Source organism: Schistocerca americana, chromosome 8 (assembly GCF_021461395.2).
Source record: "Schistocerca americana isolate TAMUIC-IGC-003095 chromosome 8, iqSchAmer2.1, whole genome shotgun sequence".
Taxonomy (NCBI): domain Eukaryota; kingdom Metazoa; phylum Arthropoda; class Insecta; order Orthoptera; family Acrididae; genus Schistocerca; species Schistocerca americana.
The window spans coordinates 490,784,144-490,802,353 of record NC_060126.1 but is presented as its reverse complement, the minus strand read 5'-3'; the positions used below and the strand labels follow the sequence as shown (position 1 = coordinate 490,802,353).

General features: G+C 44.2%; 1 long non-coding RNA gene across 1 annotated transcript in view; it reads right to left on the bottom strand.

Moving 5' to 3' along the window:
- LOC124545445 overlaps nt 1–18,210 on the bottom strand; it is a 56,026-nt gene that overhangs the window by 19,094 nt on the left and 18,722 nt on the right. The window contains exon 2 of the long non-coding RNA XR_006967631.1: nt 4,859–4,917. This is a non-coding gene — a long non-coding RNA (uncharacterized LOC124545445). The remainder of the gene's footprint in view (nt 1–4,858; nt 4,918–18,210) is intronic.

Sequence of the window (18,210 nt, the reverse complement as noted above, 5' to 3'; positions counted from 1 at the left end):
ATGTCGTAACGCAGGAGGTAGGCCAGCTTAAGACGCAGACAATATATCACCGTCATATACACTACTGGCCATTAAAATTCCTACACCACGAAGATGACGTGCTACAGACGCGAAATTTAACCAACAGAAAGAAGATGCTGAGATATGCAAATGATTAGCTTTTCAGAGCATTCACACAAGGTTCGCGCGTGGCAACACCTACAACGTGCTGACATGAGGAAAGTTTCCAACCTGTTTCTCATACACAAACAGCAGTTGACCGGCGTTCCATGGTGAAACGTTGTTGTGATGACTCGTGTAAGGAGGAGAAATGCGTACCATCACGTTCCCGACTTTGATAAAGGTCGGATTATAGCCTGTCGCGATTGCGGCTTACCGTATCGCGACTTTGCTGCTCGCGTTGGTCGAGGTCCAATGACTGTTAGCAGAATATGGAATCGGTGGGTTCAGGAGGATAATACGGAACGCCGTGCTGGATCCCAATGGCCTCGTATCACTAGCAGTCGAGATGACAGGCATCTTATCCGCATGGCTGTAACGGATCGTGCAGCCACACCTCGTTCCCTGAGTCAACACATGGGGACGTTTGCAAGACAACAACCATCTGCACGAACAGTTTGACGACGTTTGCAGCAGAATGGACTCTAAGCTCGGAGACCATGGCTGCGGTTACCCTTGACGCTGCATCACAGACAGGAGCGCCTGCGATGGTGTACTCAACGACGAACCTGGATGCACGAATGGCAAAACGTCATTTTTTCGGATGAATCCACGTTCTGGTTACAGCATCATGATGCTCGCATCCGTGTTTGGCGACATCGCGGTGAACGCACATTGGAAGCGTGAATTCGTCATCGCCATACTGGCGTATCACCCGGCGTGATGATGATATGGGGTGCCATTGGTTACACGTCTCGGTCACCTCTTGTTCATATTGACGGCACTTTAAACAGTGGAAATTACATTTCAGATGTGTTACGACCCGTGGCTCTACCCTTCATTCGATCCCTGCGAATCCCTACATTTCAGCAGGGTAATGCACGACCGCATGTTGCAGGCCCTGTACGGGCCTTTCTGGATACAGAAAATGTTCGACTGCTGCCCTGGCCAGCACATTCTCCAGATCTCTCACCAATTGAAAACTTCTGGTAAATGGTGACCGAGCAGCTGGCTCGTCACAATACGCCAGTCACTGCTCGTGATGAACTGTGGTATCGTGTTGAAGCTCCATGGACAGCTGTACCTGTACACGCCATCCAAGCTCTATTTGACGCAATGTCCAGGCGTATCAAGGCCGTTATTACGGCCAGAGGTGGTTGTTCTGGGTACTGATTTCTATGCACCCAAATGCGTGAAAATGTAATCACATGTCAGTTCTAGTATAATATATTTGTCCAATGAATACCCGTTTATCATCTGCATTTCTTCTTGGTGTAGCAATTTTAATGGCCAGTAGTGTAGTCTCTCCCCATCCGTCACTTAAAAGTAGACCTCTACGTGTTGACGATTCCTGTCGACAAGGATGCGCAGCAGGACTTCTTCCCGCAACAGGAGACTTGTTTTACCAAATGGATGTCTTCAACCTGGTGGGTCGGTGGAATTATTGCCCCACTGATAGCGGAAATTCTGAGCAGTATGGCCTTCGAACGGAAACATTTTATCGCTCTTTTTCTCACAGAGATGCTCATCGAACTCTGGAAACAGATAAACTTCAATGAAGGCATTTCATGGAGAAAGCAAAACAAAATGGTCTCGTTCCAAGTGAACGCCAGACTACTGGGGTCAAATACGTTGAGATTCCATGTCTTGCCCATCCTGTGACAGGTGCCTCAGCAAACGGATTCTTTTAATAAACATAACATGACAGTTACTTCTAATAAAAATTGTTACTCAGTGTACTGCATCACGAAAACTTGTTTTCGTGGTTCTTGCAGACAGTACGCCAAAGATTTTAGTAACCACATGTAATTAAACATTAATCTTCCTTATCAACAACTGCGTTACTCAAATCCTTCATTTACAGTTTAAGTCGACTAGATTGACATATTACTGATAACGTACGTATTTCTGTAGATCAAAACTGAAGAGATTGAAAACATGTAGGAAATTAAGGAGACGGGAGCTGGATGAGTTGAAAGAACTAAGAGTTTATTGAGAGTTTCAAGGGGAACATTAGGAAACGATTGAATACAGCATGTGAAAGGAATTCGGTAGAAAATGAATGCGTAGCCTTGACAGATGGAACAGTGAAGGCAGCACAAGATCAACTAGGTACGAGGCCCATTCGGAAAGTAAAGTCCGATCCGGCGCGAAAAGGAAACCACAGTGACAACTTGACGACACTTTGCACAGATGCGTTGGGCAGTATGTCTAGTACGACCGTCGATCGCGTCTCGTCTCTCTTTACAGTTCTGAGCGCACAGTGAGTACGTAAAGATGCCTAGATAAAAAGTATATACCGCCAAGTATGAGGGCCAGTGAGAGATTTCTCCTGATGTCACGCAGCCCAGATAACATAACTGTAATGCGTATCCTTCTTCATGACAACTCTTTGCAGCACACTGCAGGGGCAGTGGGGACGCTCCCGCTTCGTTTTCGGTGGGAAGTGTCTGCTCACTCACCATACAGCCCGGACGTGGCCCACTCTTATTTTCAGCTCTGATCAGATGAACATTGTGACACAGACAATGAACTCTAGACCAACTTAGAGAATCGGTGGAAAGTACAGGCCGCTGACTTCTATGACGATGGTATTGGAAAGTTGGTGCAATGCTACGACAAGTGTCTAGGTCGGACCGGCGATAATGTTGAGAAGTAGCTGGAAGGTGTAACTAATAAAACATTGGCCGTTACTAATAAAATATTTTGGACTTTCACAGAGGTTTCCATTACGCGACCGATCAGACCTTACGTTCCGAACAGCCCTCATAAAAAGACAAGGCCTAGCAGAAATCTTTGGATATCACAGGAGATACTGAATTTAATTGGTGAGAGGAGAAAATTTAAAATACAAATACAGCAAATGAAGCAGGCAAAAGGGGATAAAAACGTCTAAAAATGACATTGACATGAAGCGCAAAAAGGTAAAGCAAGAGGACAGATGTAAGGATATAAAAGTATATATAACTAGGAGAAAGATTCCGCCAACAGGAAAATTAAAGAGCCGTTTGCAGGAAAGAAAAGGCAAGCTGAAAGGTGTAAGATGGAAGGAGCATACAGAGGGTCTGTAGAAGGAAAATGAACTTGAAGGCAATATTATAGGAAGGGAATGGGATACAGATGAAGATGAGATGGGAGATATGACATTGCATGATGATTCCGAGAGAGCAGAAAGACCTAAGCCAATAGAAGGCCCCTGAGTATACAAAATTTCCTCTGAACTACTGCAATCCTTGGGTCAGCCTGCCATAACACATGTATTATACCTTTTGCGCAAGAGATATGAGACAGGCGGAATATCTGAGACATGAAGGAGAATTTCAAAGAAAATAGACGCAGAAGAATATGAGTATTACCGAAGTATCGGTTCAATAAGTCATGGTCGGAAAATACTAACACGAATTATTTATAGAAGAATGGGAAAGTGATAGAAGCTAACTTCGGGGAAGACCAGGTTGTACTCTGCATAAATATAGGAACACGCAAAGAAATACTGATTTCTCATAGAAGACAGACTAAGGAAATGCAAACAGGTTTTTATAGCATTTATAGATGAGGAGAAAGCTTTAGACAATGCCGACTGAAATACAATCTTCGTAATTCTGTAGGTATAATAGGTAAAATAAAGGGAGAGAGAGAGGTTATACAGTACAGAAACCAGACGGCAGTTATAAGAGCCGAGGGGCATAGAACGGAGGCAGTGGTTGGGATGGGAGTGGGACAGGTTTGTAGCCTTTACCAGAAAATTTTCAATGTGTGCACTGAGAAAGCAGTAAAGGGAATCCAAAAAATTTGGAGAAGAAATCAAAGTTCATGGAGGAAAAATAAAAAAAAATTCAGTTTTGTCGATGACATTTTAATTCTGTCAGAGTCAGCAAATAAATTGGAAGAGAAGTGGAAGGGATAGACCATATATTGAAAGGATGACATACGATGAATATTAACAAAAGAAAAACAAGAGTAATTAAATGTAACAGAATGGAATCAGACCATGCTGAGGGAATTAGATTAGGAAACGAGACACTGAAAGTAGCAGATGAGTTCCGCTATTTGGGCAACGAAATGACTGATGATGGCAAAAGTAGAGAGGATTTAAAATGTAGACTGGCAATGGCATGAAAATCGTTTCTAAAGAAGAGAAATTTATTACCTTCGAATAAAGATTTAAGCATTAGGAATTGTCTTCTGGAAGATTTTGTCTGGTGTGTAGTCTTGTGTGGAAGTGAAACGTGGTCGATGAACAGTTCAGACAAAAGAGAATGGAATGTTTTGAAACGTGGTACTACAGAAGAATGCTGAAGATTAGATGGGCAGATCATGTAACTAGTGACGGGGTACTAAAAGAGAGTTGGTGAGAAAGGAAAAGTTGTGACATACCTTTACTGAAAGAAGGTATCGGTTGAGAGCATACATTCTGAGACATCATGGGGTCACTATTGTAGGGAAGTGTGGCGATAGGGGGGCCCCAAAATTGTAGGAGGAGATCAAGAGATGAATACAACAAGCAACAACACACACTGTATGTGATGATATTTGACAATAAGACGTATCAGTACCACAAATAGCAGATGTAGCGATTGCCTGCTCTTTCGTAAAGAAAGCGTATTGTCTCTGTTTTTAATTTTCAGTTTTCCATGTTCAAATTATCTTTTTCTGATACAATTACTATTCTGAAGAATGATAGCAAAAGAATACTCACCAGTTCAACAACTTTGATTAGAAAAGATGGGCTCCTGATAAGATCTGTAACTGCCATTTCTGAAAGAGAAGATATTTAGTTATTAAAGCAACACATTTGTAAATTTGAAGACTTTTTTTATTTTTCCTTCTTACTTTTGTCAACAAATTTCAAAGGATCAAGTCTTTAAGTTAGATTGTAATACAGACAACATATTACATTGTATTAGATAGTGGACATAGTTGGTTAACTCTTGTGCTAAGATGTCTTCTCAACAGCAGGACGACTCAAAAAGGGGAGGGCTGTTCATTGCAAGTAACATCGGTATAAGATTAGAGCCCGTTAAACTGTATTACAAAGCCCGCACGTAGGGAAGTCAAACACCATATGGGGCATTTTTTACAGCGACGCCTTGATGACGAGTGTCGATACAGTGTTCTCTTCACAACTAGACTAGTCCATAAAACGTACTAGTGAGAAGCTATTCGAGCTCTTGGTCACCTCAGCTTGCTTTTTGTTTCGTTTAAACTACTATAAACAGAAGGACGTAATGGTTGTCGAGCGCACAGTACCATCTGCGACAGCGAATTTATATAAACATAACTTCGCAGAGAACGTTTCTAAACAGGTCATACTAAAGCCGACGTAAATCCGTCTCTGATTGAATTTATGAAATATCTAAGGTCACTCCATTCTAGAACCACCATGAGGTGAAACAAGATGAGACCTTCCATTTCAGATGTTCTAGTTGTAATGCCACTTCCTCGGACGAGAAATAAAAATCCGAAAACCCCAAAGATTTCCCCCAAGTCCCAAATTCCCAGAAAAGTGAATAAGCGAACGAATTTCCATTTATCACTATTATTAGGACAATAACAAGTAATTAAATCAGGAATCTAAGACTCGACGATTTAGCAATCTACGAAAGAAAGATTAAATTTCAGTAAAATTTGCATAAATTAACATTCGCAAAGTAGAACCAACGATCCCAAAGAATACTCCGTGTGAGTAACGACTAAGTATAATTCAATGCATTGTCACTACGTCACGAGAGTTAGGCGAAGCAGGTCATATATTTGAATGCTCGTACATGAATAATTGCGATCTATTATGACGCAGTAATACGATCTTCTGACTTCAAATATCACGGCATTAGAATTTGAACGGAGGACTTTTACCTACTAGAATAAAGTGAACTTTTAACTAGATAATTGAACTAAACATTACTTAAACAGTGATTTAGGCAACGAACACTGATAGACAATTTTCATTCATAGTAGCCAGTGGTTTATGGAACTTCAGTGATAGATCCGAAGCATATAATTTAAATCCCCCCAACACCTGGGAAAGTTTTCTTCTCAAGACTCGGTTAGGAAGTGACTGATATTGTGCAATAAAACACCCTCTCGTGCCAAGTCTTGCATTTGCGATTTAAAAGTCTATCAAATTTTTGACATGAAACTCCCGAGTAATAATTACAGGCAGCGATAATATTTGACTGTAGCGCTCGGCGCTTGTGTAGAATCTTTGACTCAAATAACAAGCCCACTGTTACAATTTCTTAGATACTTGAAATTACGGCCAGCTTGTAGGGAATATGTTCTGGATGTGACTGTATTGATTTTACCATTAATATTTCATCATTAATCAGTTAAACATCGATTACGAACGATTAATTACGATTCTTCGTGAAGTAAATATCTCACGCACGTCGACATTTCGGTTCAGCACTGTTATTTTGTGTAACGTCGTCTTCGTAACTTGATAACTATCTCAACACTCTACCGACTGTCGCCGAGACCAAGTACAAATCAAACCAAATCATCAAGAAGAAGAGGCGTTGTATAGTGACATACAAAGGTGATGGCCCCCGGGATACTTTGTACGTGGAAAACATACACACATTAATTTATAAGCTGCTCCATAACGTTTTGTTTCACCATCATGACTTGTTCGTGCTGTTAAATCGTAAATCTCTTTCTCAGAACTCTTTTGACAACATGAGAGTCTACGTATTGATACCTGCGTAAGGAATGTCGAAGTAATCCCTCTTGTCAGCGCAGTTTACTAGAGAAGATTGATCCTGCAATCGTGATCGGGGCGGCACGCCTTCTCTACATGAATCACTCTGTTAAGGAGAACTGAAAAGGCATTTCAAGCTGACGCGATGAGTGCCTTGTCGCTGGACGGGAGAAGGATTGTAGGCATAGTGAGGTATCCACCAAATTAGTGTGCACCACATTGTTGTCATTCGGACAGACAACAGACTATCTGAAGACACTGACCAGGGGTCAACACCGCAGATGATAATCGCTACCTAGAAGTTATGGCTTTTACGTACCACTAGGAGAATACAAAAGAACTACACACGATATTTCTAAACCAACTAGGAAGGCTTTGTCGACCCAGAGAATGTTCAACAGACTGTAGAGAACAAATCTGGACCCTAGGCTTTCTTTACAAAAAACTATGCAGTCCTTGTCCAGAACTTTGATGTGTGAAGAACGTGATCAAGAGAACATTCGGAATGCAAAGTTTATCAGGAACGTCAGGTTCTCTTCACCGCAGATTGCACGATCTGTCTGCTGCCGGACGACAGTCGTAAGAACGAGTAGGGATGGTGGCATACAAGGGTTGGGACTTTAATGGTGGCAACTACTTACAGATCGTACAAAATAGATACGTGTTTCAAAGTTTTACTGACCTTCAAAGTAGTCACCAGCATTGTGTATAACCCGTTGCCAGCGATGTGGAAGTCGTAGGATATTCTTAGCAGTGCCAGTTGTGTTGACAGTTCGAGCGGCGCGGTCTATTGCCCGACGAATTTGTAGCAGTTCTGAAGCGAATGCCGTTGAGTGTTTCTTTTAGTTTAGAAATCGAGTTGAACTTACGAGGGCTTAAGCCAGCGGAGAGCAGTAGGTGGTATAGCACTTAGCAGCCCCATCAGTCAAACAAATCAGTAACAGATTGCACTGTACGTTCTTGAGCATTGTCCCGCAAAATGATGGTCAGGTCCTGCAGAAAGTGTCATCACTTCTGTCTCTAAGCTGACCGTAGGTGGTGCTCCAAAAATGAACAGCAAAGAGACAGAAGTGATGACACTTTCTGCAGGACCTGACCATCATTTTGCAGGACAATGGTCAAGCACGTACAGTGCAAGCTGTTACTGATTTGTTTGAGTGATGGGGCTGCTAATTGCTATACCACCTACTGCACTCTCCTGACTAAGCCCTCGTGAGTTCAACTCGATTTCTAAACTGAAGGAAACACTTAACGGCATTCGCTTCAGAACTGCTGCAAATTCGTCGGGCAACAGACCGCGCCGCCCGAAGTGTCAACACAACTGGCACTGCTAAGAATATCCTACGACTTCCACATCGCTGGTAACGGGTTATACACAATTCTGGTGACTACTTTGAAGGTCAGTAAAACTTTGGAACACGTATCTATTTCGTACGAGCTGTAAATAAATAGTCGCCACTATTAAAGTTCCAATCCTCGTACTAATGTGCGACTCAGGTACATAGGAGAGGATTGTACCAGGATTTGGTTAATCAAGTATGCAAATCGCAAGTCAGTCAGCACTACGAAGGAGTAATGTGAAGATCGTGCGTTATGGGAACAGAATCCTTTTGTTCAAACCCACAGTCAACACTTCGGAAGTGGCGTCCTTGTTCAGCACACGCGTGCAACAAGGCCTCCTTCTAGACTCCTTCATGCGGCAGACAGGAATGAACGGAACGCAATGTCCTGTCGTACTTGCTGACGTCTGAAACTTGCGGTACGCCATCACCGAAACTTTCCATCACACTGGATGATCTAAGGAGTGGAACAAGCTTGAGCGACAACGTCTCGATCATCTTATGGATAGAACGTCAACGAGTATTACAGCACGTTGTAGAGTACGAGGTGGGGTAACAGGACATTGAATGTTACCCCGTAGCAGATGTTGATTTTGGAGGTGGGCTGTGATGAGCACTTTCCATTATAACCTCATTATTTGGGTTTTCATTTCACAGTAAAGATTTCTTTGTTTCGTTTCGTAAGGCTCTTTCATTCTTTGCAATCCTTGAAGCGAGGCTCCCCTACTACACACACACACACACACACACACACACACACACACACACAGAAAGAGAGAGAGAGAGAGAGAGAGAGAGAGAGAGAGAGAGAGAGAGAGAGACGTGCACGTGGCACAAACATTTTTTTAGGAGTGTGCTTATACACAGAGTTACCAGCATGACTTAGAAAGTGAGGTAGTCTCTGTAGAGCGAAAGCTATGTCGGACAAAGAGACGATACCAGCAGAGCGCAATACTCAGTGGAAAAATTCAAACGCAATGATTATAAAAACCGGCACATACGGCATGATTTCCTGTAGTCAACGCCAACACGAAGGCAGGTCGAAGGAGAGACTCCCACAAACCATGGAGTAGAAGCTGTGCGTGATGAGTGCAACGAAAAAGATCGATAGGATCCTAGGACGGCATCACACGAGACGTGCGAGCATCCAATTTTTTTTTCTTTATTTTTCTTATTTTGTTCGAGGGCGTGACTAGAAGTAATACCAGCGAATTTTTTATGTAAAAAGTCTCTGAGCTTTTTAAATAAACCGCAGCTGACATTCTAGATGTTTATTCTCCGTATCCACATATTTCCACCCCTCGGCCGTTAGAGGGCTTTTAACGTAGCGGTGGGTAACGTAGCTATATCGGTGTGTCAGAAACAGCGCGCGAGTTTCGAATTCGAAGAGTTTGTTCACAGGCCGGCGGCGGTGGTCTTGCGGTTCTAGGCGCTGCAGTCCGGAACAGCGGGACTGCAACGGTCGCAGGTTCGAATCCTGCCTCGGGCATGGATGTGTGTGATGTCCGTCGGTTAGTTAGGTTTAAGTAGTTCTACGTTCTAGGGGACTGATGACCTAAGATGTTAAGTCCCATAGTGCTCAGAGCCATTTAGTTTGTTCACACTTGAAGAACACTCTCCTTCAGCGCGACAATGCCTCGCCACACACTAGCTCTGCAACATATGCGGTTGTCTGACGCCTTGGATTCACTGCCATCGATCATCCTCAATACAATACCGACTTGGCTCCATCAGACTATCATTTTTTCCCAAAATTAAAGAATACTTTCGAAGACTTCATTTTGAAAGTGACGAAGCTGTGCAAGCCGAGGGGAGGTTTGGCAGTATCAGTAAATTCGTCTCTCGTAGGGAAAAACTTGTTCGTCGACAGAGTGACTACGTTGAGAAATAATTATGTGGACATGAGGAATAAGGACGTCGATGGTTAGGAAATTTTGTTTCATTTAAAATGCTTTAAGAGTTTTCGCTTAAAAACTCCGGAGACATTAATTTTCAACCCGCTGTAATACGTGATTGTTTGAAATTACACTACTGGCCATTAAAATTGCTACACCACGAAGATGACGTGTACAGACGCGAAATTTAACCGACTGGAAGAACATACTGTGTTATCCAAATGATTAGCTTTTCAGAGCATTCACACAAGGTTGGCGCCGGTGGCGACTCCTACAACTTGCTGACAGGAGGAAAGTTTCCAACCGATTTCTCATACACAAACAGCAGTTGATCGGCGTTTCCTGGTGAAACGTTGTTGTGATGACTCGTGTAAGGAGGAGAAATGCGTACCATCACGTTTCCGACTTTGATAAAGGTCGGATTGTAGCCTATCGCCATTGCGGTTTATCGTATCGCGACATTTCTGCTCGCGTTGGTCGAGATCCAATGACTGTTAGCAGAATATGGAATCGGGAGGTTCAGGAGGGTAATACGGAACGCCGTGCTGCATACCAACGGCCTCGTATCACTAGCAGCCGAAATGACAGGCATCTTATCCACATGGCTGTAAAGTATCGTGCAGCGACGTCTCGATCCCTGAGTCAATAGATGGGGACGTTTGCAAGACAACAACCATCTGCACGAACAGTTCGACGAAGTTTTGCAGCAGCATGGACTATCAGCTCGGAGACCATGGCTGCCGTTACCCTTGATGCTCTATCACAGACAGGAGCGCCTGCGATGGTGTACTCAACGACGAACCTGGATGCACGAATTGCAAAACGTCATTTTTTCGGATGAATCCAGATTCTGTTTACAGCATCATAATGGTCGCATCCGTGTTTGGCGACATCGCGGTGAACGCACATTGGAAGCGTGTATTCGTCATCGCTATACTGGCGTATCACCTGGCGTGATGGTATGGGGTGCCATTGGTTACACGTCTCAGTCACCTCTTGTTCGCATTGGCGACGCTTTGAACAGTTGAAGTTACATTTCAGACCTGTTGCGACCGTGGCTCTACCCTTCATTCGATCCATGCGAAACCCTACATTTCAGCAGGATAATGCACGACCGCATGTTGCAGGTCCTGTACCGGCCTTTCTGGATACAGAAAATGTTCGACTGCTGCCCTCACCAGCACATTCTCCAGATCTCTCGCCAATTCAAAATGTCTGGTCAATGGTTGCCGAGCAACTGGCTCGTCACAATACGCCAGTCACTACTCTTGACGAAGTATGGTATCGTGTTGAAGCTGCATGGGCAGCTTTACCTGTACACGCCAACCAAGCTCTGTTTGACTCAATGCCCAGGCGTATCAAGGCCGTTATTACGGCTAGAGGTGGTTGTTCTGGGTACTGATTTCTATGCACCCAAATTGTGTAAAAATGCAACCACTTGTCAGTTCTAGCATAATATATTTGTCCAGTGAATACCCGTTTTACATCTGCATTTCTTCTTGGTGTAGCAATTTTAATGGCCAGCAGTTTATGTATATTTCCAAGCTTTGTATTGTCGAATTTCGTTCTTATTGATTACCCCTCGTATTTCCTCTGTAAACGGTTCAGCCATCTTCGGTCCGAGGTGAAAAGAGTCAGAGTACAGCGCTAGGGGGACAGTACCGTTGTCCTTGTGAGTTAAGTATTGCCATTGCCGGATTCCATCTTATGTCAAGGTTAATCGTGTTAACGGTGCTGACTCTGGCAAAATGTGGAATGCGGCGGAGTTAACTCTCATAGACAAAGGTACAGAACCCCTGCCGAAAAATATTTTTAACAACATCCTTCACAGAAAGTGTCTGTCGCTCATGTGCTATTCCTTCCACAGTTACCTGCCGTGCACTCGCCTCGTCCTGCGAGTATGTAAGGTGGATGACAGTGCTGTACCGTCAGTCTTAACGGATAGCTCCGAAGATAGCTGAACGATTTACAATCGAAATACACTCCTGGAAATGGAAAAAAGAACACATTGACACCGGTGTGTCAGACCCACCATACTTGCTCTGGACACTGCGAGAGGGCTGTACAAGCAATGATCACACGCACAGCACAGCGGACACACCAGGAACCGTGGTGTTGGCCGTCGAATGGCGCTAGCTGCGCAGCATTTGTGCACCGCCGCCGTCAGTATCAGCCAGTTTGCCGTGGCATACGGAGCTCCATCGCAGTCTTTAACACTGGTAGCATGCCGCGACAGCGTGGACGTGAACCGTATGTGCAGTTGACGGACTTTGAGCGAGGGCGTATAGTGGGCATGCGGGAGGCCGGGTGGACGTACCGCCGAATTGCTCAACACGTGGGGCGTGAGGTCTCCACAGTACATCGATGTTGTCGCCAGTGGTCGGCGGAACGTGCACGTGCCCGTCGACCTGGGACCGGACCGTAGTATCCTACGCAGTGCCGTAGGGGACCGCACCGCCACTTCCCAGCAAATTAGGGACACTGTTGCTCCTGGGGTATCGGCGAGGACCATTCGCAACCGTCTCCATGAAGCTGGGCTACGGTCCCGCACACCGTTAGGCCGTCTTCCGCTCACTCCCCAACATCGTGCAGCCCGCCTCCAGTGGTGTCGCGACAGGCGTGAATGGAGGGACGAATGGAGACGTGTCGTCTTCAGCGATGAGAGTCGCTTCTGCCTTGGTGCCAATGATGGTCGTATGCGTGTTTGGCGCCGTGCAGGTGAGCGCCACAATCAGGACTGCATACGACCGAGGCACACAGGGCCAACACCCGGCATCATGGTGTGGGGAGCGATCCCCTACACTGGCCGTACACCACTGGTGATCGTCGAGGGGACACTGAATAGTGCACGGTACATCCAAACCGTCATCGAACCCATCGTTCTACCATTCGTAGACCGGCAAGGGAACTTGCTGTTCCAACAGGACAATGCACGTCCGCATGTATCCCGTGCCACCCAACGTGCTCTAGAAGGTGTAAGTCAACTACCCTGGCCAGCAAGATCTCCGGATCCGTCCCCCATTGAGCATGTTTGGGACTGGCTGAAGCGTCGTCTCACGCGGTCTGCACGTCCAGCACGAACGCTGGTCCAACTGAGGCGCCAGGTGGAAATGGCATGGCAAGCCGTTCCACAGGACTACATCCAGCATCTCTACGATCGTCTCCATGGGAGAATAGCAGCCTGCATTGGTGCGAAAGGTGGATATACACTGTACTAGTGCCGACATTGTGCATGCTCTGTTGCCTGTGTCTATGTGCCTGTGGGTCTGTCAGTGTGATCATGTGATGTATCTGACCCCAGGAATGTGTCAATAAAGTTTCCCCTTCCTGGGACAATGAATTCACGGTGTTCTTATTTCAATTTCCAGGAGTGTATTACTGCCGGTCAAAGTTTAATTACAGTTTAAATCTCGTTGTTTCATGGAATCATCCCATTCTAGTGAAATTTTACAAGCTTGCGTGAAACAGATAAGATTGCAGAGCTAGAATTAGATCAAATAAATTCAAGAAGGTGGCTTCAAGATGGTAGACGATCTCCAATATTTCGTGTTGGATTCTACTTGGAAGCAATAATAATTTCAGAGCCGCGTGTCACGTACTTTTAAGACACCCAAAAGCAAAAGCTTGTTATATAAAGAAAGTAATTACACATTTTCCGTTTAAATCTTTTGTCCTATGCTTTCTCTTAATCATTTTAACTATTTTTATACACACATCCTTTAATTACTAAGAGAGCTATTAAGATTATGTTACAGAAGTTTAATAAGGCTAGTCTCCCTAGAGGCAACCACAACATATGCCAGAGTGAAACGAAGCTGAACGAATTGCCTGGCATACTGCTGTATTGTGAATACGCGTTTATTCAGACCGCTTTCGGTCCTTTGCCTTCATCCAGGAGGAACGAAAAACAAAAGCATTCACATGACATGAGAGTAGCTCCCTTATTGCAGCCACAATTATTGCGCCCAACAAAAGCTTTCTGATCGCGTTGTGAACAGTAACTGTGACTTCAATAAGGATGTTATTCTCGTGTTGCGCGGTATATGACATATGAACGCTTCTGCTGTTGGTTCTTTCTGGATAACGGTCAACCATTGAAACCGATCGGAATATATACGAATTGACAGTACAGCAGTATGTCATGCATTTCCTTCAATATATTTCCGCTGTTGACTGTCACCTGAAAAAGTATTATCACCATTTAAATTACGAAAGCATGAGGAGAAACGTAATTCAGTATTAGTTAGGAAGAGTCCATTTCACGGCTTCTGACTGCTACAAAGAACAAGAAATTATATAAATGTCACCAGTGCTTCTGCTTTCCAAGTTTTCCATCACTGTACTGCTTCTGTAATTGAAGGGGAAATTTGTAACAGTATTGAGGAGTTTTTGAAAGGGAGAACGAAGCATGTTACCTTGGACGGAATGTCATCGACAGATGTACGCCGGCCGGTGTGGCCGTGCGGTTCTAGGCGCTTCAGTCTGGAACCGCGTGACCGCTACGGTCGCAGGTTCGAATCCTGCCTCGGGCATGGATGTGTGTGCTGTCCCTAGGTTAGTTAGGTTTAAGTAGTTCTAAGATCTAGGGGACCGATGACCACAGATGTTAAGTCCCATAGTGCTCAGAGCTATTTGAACCATTTTTTTGACAGATGTACAGCTGGTTTCAGATGTGCTTCAGGTATGTGTGTTGGGATTCTTGCTGTTCTTGTTGCATATTAATGGTCTTGTAGACGATATTAATAGTAACCTCAGACTTTCTGCTGGAAATGCAGTTATCTATAACAAGTACAATCTGAAAGAAACTGCATAAATATTCAGTCAGATCTTGATAAGATTTAAAAGTGGAGCAAAGCTTGCCGCGCGGAATTAGCCGAGGGGTCTGGGGCGCTGCAGTCATGGACTCTACGGCTGGTCCCGGCGGAGGTTCGAGTCCTCCCTCGAGCATGGGTGTGTGTGTTTGTCCTTATGATAATTTAGGTTAAGTAGCGTGTAAGCTTAGGGGCTGATGACCTTAGCAGTTAAGCCCCATAATATTTCACACACATTTGAACATTTTTTTTTTTTTGGACCAAGGATTGGCAACTTTTTTCAAATATTGAGAAATGTTAGGGGGATAGTTTGAAAGTGATGCTTCGGAAATTTTTGTTTGAAAACTCTAAACGTTATTAACATTCTACATCTATATTCTTCATGTCTACACATTTCGTTCTCAACATAGTCACCCTGTCAATGAACACATTTTTCTCAACAAGCGACTAGTTTCTTGATACCGCCAAACCTCCCCTCTGCTTGTACCACTTAATCATTATCAAAGTGAAGTCCTCTAATGTGTTATGTAAGTTCGGGCAACAGACGAATATCGGATGAGGTCAAGTGCGGACTGTACGAAGGATGATCGATGAAGTAAACCCAAGGTGTCGCTTTGTTGCAGATGCTGCGGCACTCGTGTGTGGTCTGGCATTGTTACGTTGAAGGGGGAGGTGCCCCATACGTGGACCAACTCTTCGAATTCGAAATTCAATTACTGCATGCTGCTTCTCGCTCTCGACACGGTTACGTTACACACCGACATAGTCGCACGCTACAACGTGGAGCCCTCCAGCGGCAGAGAGCTGAAAATACGTAGGTTGAATAATACTGTAACAGACGTTTATAACATTTGCTTTATTTAAAAAAAACTTTTGTAGCTTTCACATGAAAAATTCGCAGACATTACTTTTCAGCAAGTCCTCCTAAAGCTGTGCAGTTCAGTAGACGAAGGAAACGTAGTATCCTGTTACTATAAAATCAATGATTCACAGTTTGAATCGGTCAACTCACACAAACACCTGTAAAACTTTGGAGCGATACGAAAAGGTATGATGACATGGACTCAGTGATGGGTAAAGCAGGTGCAAGACTTCGGTTTATTGGTAGACTAATGGTGAAATGGAATCAGTCTACGATAGGATTGCTTACAAATCACTCGTGCGACCCATCCTAGAATATTGCTCAAGTGTTTGGGATCCGTACCAAATGAGACTGACGTAGACAAAGGGAGGCGACACGAATAGTCACAGGTTTGTTTGATCCGTGTGAGATGTCACAGGAATGCTCAAGAAACTGAACCTGCAGGTTATTAAAGACAGATGTAAGCTATCCTGAGAAGCCTACTTACGAAGTTTGAAGAACTTGCTTTAAATGACGGCTCTAGGAATATACTACCACCCCAGCCCCAGCCCCGCCACGTTTCGCTCCCCCAGGAATCGTGGGGATAGGATTAGAATAATTACAACATGCCCGGAGCCATTTAAACAGTCATTAATTCCGGGCACCATACGTGAATCGAAAGGGAAGAAAACCTTATAGCTCGTACAATAGGACGTACTTTCCGCCATACACTAAACTGGTTTGCAGAGTATAGACATAGGTGTAGATGTAATACCTCATTAAAAATTAGAATTGAATACATGTTGTTTGACGGGCAAACCAAGACGTAAAGCAGCTTTGAAGGTAATGTTTTTGAGGAGGAGGAGGAGATTAGTGTTTAACGTCCCATCGACAACGAGGTCATTAGAGACGGAGCACAAGCTCGGGTGAGGGAAGGATGGGGAAGGAAATCGGCCGTGCCCTTTCAGAGGAACCATCCCAGCATTTGCCTGAAGCGATTTAGGGAAATCACGGAAAACCTAAATCATGATGGCCGGAGACGGAATTGAACCGTCGTCCTCCCGAATGCGAGTACAGTGTGCTAACTAATGTTTTTGAGTAAACCTCTTCGTGGAAGACATTGTTATCTTTATGCTGATACTCGTCTTGATTTTCCAGGATTAACGAAAGAATATCGTACACGACTGATAAGCGATAAGCTTCCTTTGCTCGGTCGACATTCTGCAGCACCGCGCCTGCTTACCGAATCTGAAATACAGGGAGTCCAAGAAAGTTTACTTCGATTCTCAACACGTATTACCGTTTATCATGCCACATGTCTATAATATTGTATTTTTAACGTCTTAGCAACCTCGTTCAGTTTCTATGACTATATGTTTCAGTTAGTGAATTTGCCTCTCGAAGCACCGCAGTCGATTGAAGCGTAAAGTGGCGACATCAATACATAGAAAAGCACAATGTGTTGTGAGCCTGTCTGAGGCAAAATCTTCAACCACGATGCAAGGATGAGAAATGGATGCATTTTGTTTTCGAAGTAAAAGAAGGAAAGCAGCGGAGGACTATCAACGTCTGTAGAAACTGTTGAGAACATCGCGACAGTCTTTACATCATCAGCATCCATCACAGTGAGTTGGCCATCACATCAGCTCGAGGTACGAAAGACCCAACGTAATGTTTCTACTAGGAGGAGCACCACAACAGTCAACAACACGAGTCAGGGCGTCTTTGGATGAAGAACTGCTGTATTGATGCACTGGGATACCCCTATCACATGGCCACCAACACCGCGCGACATCACCCCACTAAATTGTTTTTCTTACGTAGGTTTGTTAGTACAAAGGTGTATGCCAAATCTGTGCCGGATATGCTTATATTATGTGAACGCATCATTCAAATTTTGAAAGCGTCAACACTCAAATGTTACAAAATTTGTGGCGTGAGACAGAGTACCGTTTGGATATTTTGCGTGTCACCAGCGATATTTACACTGAATTCGTTAACTGATATTTTATATGACTGAAAACTTTATGATTGCGTCGATGCGTGGGTCCAATACTGCCTCCGTATAGATAGTTACCACTTTCAAACAAAGGGTTCAAATGGGTCTGAGCACTATGGGACTTAATTTCAGAGGTCATCAGTCCCCTAGAACTTAGAACTACTTAAACCTAACTAACCTAAGGATATCACACACATCCATGCCCGAGGCAGGATTCGAACCTGCGACCTTAGCGGTCGCGCGGTTCCAGACTGTAGCTCCTAGAACCGCTCGGCCACCCTGGCCGGCTGTTACCACTTTAAATCACTTAGAAAGTTCTCTGACACACTGTAGTTCTGTTAGTCAGTACTTAACGATTCGTTGTCTGATACGCCCAATTATAATAATACGCCTCAGTTTTGCAACTACTCCCGCGCATAGACCACCATCACACCTCATGCAAAGTTCACAAGCAAGTGTTGCTCA